Source organism: Schistocerca piceifrons, chromosome 5 (assembly GCF_021461385.2).
Source record: "Schistocerca piceifrons isolate TAMUIC-IGC-003096 chromosome 5, iqSchPice1.1, whole genome shotgun sequence".
Taxonomy (NCBI): domain Eukaryota; kingdom Metazoa; phylum Arthropoda; class Insecta; order Orthoptera; family Acrididae; genus Schistocerca; species Schistocerca piceifrons.
In genome coordinates, this window is record NC_060142.1 from 590144098 (window position 1) to 590150097 (window position 6000).

Consider the following 6000-nt stretch of genomic DNA (forward strand, 5'->3'; position numbering starts at 1 on the left):
TCCAAGAAGAGGTGGATCACTGACTCGACAATCGTCGTAAACAATTTGAGTGCTGTCCATCTTCTCCAACTTCTTGCGTACGTTAATGCCAACAGATTCATATTCTGTCGTTCAAGATTTGCATAAATTCTAATGTCACTTTGTGTGCACTTAACTTCCATGTAGGCAGACCACGCCATTGTATGCGGGGAGCCGAATGGGATCGCTGGAGGAGCTAGCGTTTGTTGTTTCGTGAAGTGGAAATGGGTTCTAAATCAGCGGAACGGACGTTCATTTGGGAGTTATTGGAAGTACATAGGGATTTACCAGCCTTACAGTGTGTTAAATGAAATGAATATAGTATTCCCCGACAGCAATATGATCACTTATTGTCGAAATGTAGGGAAATGTAAGTAGAAGCGGAAGGGCTTCAGTTAGTGAAGAAATTAAATTCAATAAGGAAAAATAGTCCCCTATTTGGATCTCCGGGCGGGGACTACTCAGGAAGTCGTCGTTATCAGGAGAAAGAAAACTGGCGTTGCCGGCCGGTGTGGCCGTGCGGTTCTAGCCGCTGCAGTCTGCAACCGCGTGACCGCCACGGTCCCAGATTCGAATGCTGCCTCGGGCGTGGATCTGTGTGATGTCCTTAGGTTAGTTAGGTTTAAGTAGTTCTGAGTTCTAGGAGACTGATGTTCACAGATGTTAAGTCCCATAGTGCTCAGAGCCATTTGAACCATTTTTGAACCAAAACTGGCGTTCTACGGATCGGAGCGTGGAATGTCAGATCCCTTAATCGGGCAGGTAGGTTAGAAAATTTAAAAAGGGAAATGGATAGGTTAAAGTTAGATATAGTGGCAATTAGTGAAGTTCGGTGGCAGGAGAACAAGACTTCTGGTCAGGTGAATACAGGGTTATAAATACAAAATCAAATAGGGGTAATGAAGGAGTAGGATTAATAATGAATAAAAAATAAGAATGCGGTTAAGCTAATACAAACAGCATAGTGAACGCATTATTGTGGCCAAGATAGATACGAAGCCCGCGCCTAACACAGTAGTACAAGTTTATATGCCAACTAGCTCCGCAGATGGCGAAGAGATTGATGAAATGTATGATGAGATAAAAGAAATTATTCAGATAGTGCAGGGAGACGAAAATTTAATAGTCATGGGTGACTGGAATTCGATAGTAGGAAAAGGAAGAGAAAGAAAAAAAAGTAGGTGAATATGGAATGGGGCTAAGGAATGAAAGAGGAAGCCACCTGGTAGAATTTTGCACAGAGCATAACTTAATCATAGCTAACACTTGGTTCAAGAATCATGAAAGAAGGTTGTATGCATGGAAGAAGCGTGGAGATACTAGAAGGTATCAGATAGATTATGCTAATGGTAAGACAGAGATTTAGGAATCAGGTTTTAAATTGTAAGACATTTCCAGGGGCATATGTGGACTCTGACCACAATCTATTGGTTATGAACTGTAGATTGAAACTGAAGAAACTGCAAAAAGGGGGGAATTTAAGGAGATGGGACCTGGATAAACTGACTAAACCAGAGGTTGTACAGAGTTTCAGGGAGAGCATAATGGAACAACTGACAAGAATGAGGGAAAGAAATACACTAGAAGAAGAATGGGTAGCTTTGAGAGATGAAATAGTGAAGGCAGCAGAGGATCAAGTAGGTAAAAAGACGAGGGCTGGTAGAACTCCTTGGGTAACAGAATAAATATTGAATTTAATTGATGAAAGGAGAAAATATAAAAATGCAGTAAATGAAGCAGACAAAAAGGAAAAAGGAATACAAACGTCTCTAAAATGAGATCGACAGGAAGTGCAAAATGGCTAAGCAGGGATAGCTAGAGGACAAATATAAGGATGTTGAGGTATATATCACTATGGATAAGATAGATACTGCCTACAGGAAAATTAAAGAGACCTTTGGAGAAAAGAGAACCACTTGTATGAATGTCAAGAGCTCAGATGGAAACCCAGTTCTAAGCAAAGAAGGGAAAGCAGAAAGGTGGAACGAGTATATAGAAGGTCTATAAAAGGGCGATTTTCTTGAGGACAATATTATGGAAATGAAAGAGGATGTAGATGAAGATGAAATGGGAGATATGATACTGCGTGAAGAGTTTGACAGAGCACTGAAAGACCTGAGTCGAAACAAGGCCCCGGGTGTAGACAGCATTTCATTAGAACTACTGATAGTCTTGGGAGAGCCAGCCCTGACAAAAGTCTACCATGTGGTGAGCAAGATGTATGAGACAGGTGAAATACCCTCAGACTTCAAGAAGAATGTAGTAACTCCAATCCCAAAGAAAGCTGGTGTTGAAAGGTGTGAAAATTACTGAATTATCAGTTTCATAAGCCACGGCTGCAAAATACTAAAACGAATTCTTTACAGACGAATGGAAAAACTAGTAGAAGCCGACCTCGGGGAAGATCAGTTTGGAGTCTGTAGAAATGCTGGAACACGTGAGGCAATACTGACCCTACGACTTATCTTAGAAGACAGATTAAGGAAACGCAAACCTACGTTTCTAGCATTTGTAGACTTAGAGAAAGCTTTTGACAATGTTGACTGGAATACTCTCTTTCAAATTTTGTAGGTGGCAGGGGTAAAATACAGGGAGCGACAGGCTATTTACAATTTGTACAGAAACCAGATGTTAGTTATAAGAGTGGAGGTGCATGAAAGGGAAGCAGTGGTTGGGAACGAAGTGAGACAGGGTTGTAGCCCATCCCCGATGTTATTCAATCTGTATATTGAGCAAGCAGTAAAGGAAACACAAGAAAATTTCGGAGTAGGAATTAAAATCCATGGAGAAGAAATAAAAACTGTGAGGTTCGCCGATGATATTGTAATTTTGTCACAGACAGCAAAGGACCTGGAACGTTGAACGGAATGGACAGTGTCTTGAAAGGAGGATATAAGATGAACATCAACAAAAGCAAAACGAGGATAATGGAATGTAGTCGAATTAAGTCGGGTGAAACTGTGGGAATTAGATTAGGAAATGAGACACTTTAAGTAGTAAAGGAGTTTTGCTATTTGGGGAGCAAAATAACTGATGATGGTCGAAGTATAGAGGATATAAAATGCAGACTGCAATGGCGAGGAAAGCGTTTCTGAAGAAGAGAAATTTGTTAACATTGAGTATAGACTTAAGTGTCAGTGGGTCGTTTCTGAAAGTAGTTGTATGGTATGTAGCGATGTATGGAAGTAAAACGTGGATGATAAATAGCTTGGACAAGAAGGGAATAGAAGCTTTCGAAATGTGGTGCTACCGAAGAATGCTGAAGATTAGATCGGTAGATCACATAACTAATGAGGAGGTATTGAATAGAATTGGGAAGAAGTGTAGTTTGTGGCACAACTTGACAAGAAGAAGGGATCGGTTGGTAGGACATGTTCTGAGGCATCAAGGGATCACCAATTTAGCATTGGAGGGCAGCGTGGAGGGTAAAAATCGTAGAGGGAGACCAAGAGATGAATACACTAAGGAGATTCAGAAGGATGTAGGTTGTAGTAGGTACTGGAAGATGAAGAGGCTTGCACAGGATAGAGTAGCATGGAGAGCTGCATCAAACCACTCCCTGGACTGAAGGCCACAACAACAACAAGGAGGAAAAATTAGAAGCAAGAACGGAAGCAAATTACGAGTGCTTAGAAAAGTTAAGAGCCAACACTTTGGTACTATGATGCCAGTAACTTTTTGCAAGGGCAGAGATGCCCAATGCCCCGCCAGCAGCAACCGATAGCCTCTTCCAGGCGCTGTTGGACGTCGAGATGGGTGTCCAGACACAGACTGGACATCCGGACACCACAACTGCTGCCCAAGAAGGAGACAGGTCCTGAGAAGTGCCCAGTGCTAATCGTCCAAACCAAAGCCACCGCCAGTCGTTCTTCAGCTGAAGGACGACTACAAAGGGTTCTTGCAGCGCCTCGGGCAGTGGACGATTACAGTGATCACAGTGAAGTCTGTGGGAGCTGACCTGATCAGAGAATCTCTTTCTTTCATGGAAGATTTTCAGAGGTCTACGAGTTTGGTGGCGGCGCGGCACCTGCCGTTCTACACCCTGTGGCAGGATGCTGGCAAGGGCGCAAAGATTGATTGAGCTTGGGTGCAAGTTTAAACATGACATATTTTTTGTAAACAGATAAATATAAAATTTTCAAACTTAACCAATAAAAGGCACACTGATACAATTATTCCAGAATCATAACTGGATGTGAACTTTGGATACATAGTCAACTTTCACAGTTTGAAACCCGTAAAAGATGGCCGTCACAATTCTCTATGATTCCGCATGTGCTATGGTGTCACATGCCTAAGCAAATTTCTAGAATAGACAGGTTTACACGAGCACACAATGTTCAGTATGATTACAAATCACGTTCATGAGAACACTATGTACTCAAGCACCCAGCTCATAATGACACTCCACTCAGTTCTCCACCTGAGCACATACATTTCAGATGAAAATGATCCCTTACATGAAGCAAAATACATTTTTTAATTCCAAGCTGAGGTGTACTTTAGCACAACCCATTAAATTTCCTTAATTTCAACTTCGCCCTCGAGAAGATCGTACACAAGACCTTCCAAGAGAACGAAGGGATTGAAATCGAAGGAAAGAGATTGACATACTTAGCCTGTGCAGACGACATCTGTTTGCTCCCTAGGCCTGAAGAGGAGTTGGAGCAAATGACCAGAGCATTCAAGGAGGCTGCCACCAAATTTGGGCTAAACATCAATGAAGCCAAGACAGAGTACCTCGTTATGATGCGTGGTCAAAGTCAGACTGCTGGTCATCTACAATCACTGCACGTGGGAGACCAGTCGTACAAGAGAATGCATGAATTTAGATACCTAGGGGCGCTTTTGACTGAGAACTCGTCATGTAAAGCAGAGATAAATGCCATAATACGAGCAGGAAACCGATCTTACCAAGGCCTAGCACAACTGCTTCGTTCCAAATATCTCTCCAGGCAGTTCAAGATTCCACTATACAAAACCCTGATCCAGCCTGTTGTTCTATTTGGCTGTGAGACATGGAGTATCCGGAAACAGGACTTCCATAAGCTCCTCGTTTTTCAGAGAAAAGTGCTTCAGAAGACCTTCAGTCCGATTCTGGATGCAGACACTGGGGAATGGACGATCAGACACAATCAAGAGTTTGAGGAACTATACCAGCAGCCCAAGGTAGCAGGAACCGTCAAAGCCAAACGAATGCAGTGGGCCAGCCATGGAAGATCATAGATGGCCTTGGAAACTCCTAGATTTCACAGCTACAGGAAAGAGACCCCCCAGGGAGACCTAAGAAGTGTTGGAGGGATGGCCTCCATGAAGATTTAAACCAGACATCAATATGTGTGGACGGAGGGCGGATAGCAGCAATGGACAGAATACAATGGAGGAGGAAACTTGTAGCAGCGTGTGGTCCACTGGGTCTGATCATGTAGAAGAAGAAGAAGAAGAAGACAACCCCTTAAATTTACCTTCAGAGATAGAATGCAGAAAAATGGATATCTTAGCAATCAACTACTGCAGTTAGCTCTTGCCTGAGAGCCAAGTTTGTAACAGGTCACTAATTTCAACTCCTGAAGGTTATCGATGTCCAAATATATATTAACGTAAACACTGTTAAAATAGACACACTTTAGCAATGCAGAAGTTCAAGAAGGATTAGATGAAGTTTATCAAGAAAGTGCCTTTAGTAATTGCCTTCTTGAATTTCGTCAATGGTAGATTGGTCTGTTTAGCTAAATGTCGCCACATCACATTACATTGGTTCCAAAATGGCATGATCTTTTGATACAAGCACAAACCACAGTAAAATACGTGAGCTGAAACAGATTAAACTTCAACACATCATGGAAAGTCCAATGCATCTAGTTTATCGGAGTTTTACGCTTCCGGGAAACACAGTTTTGCAACCCTTCAGAGTACAATCTTCACATAAGCTTCTACTTTACACTTATTTCACAAGCTGCAAAACAGTATTACTACAGTGCA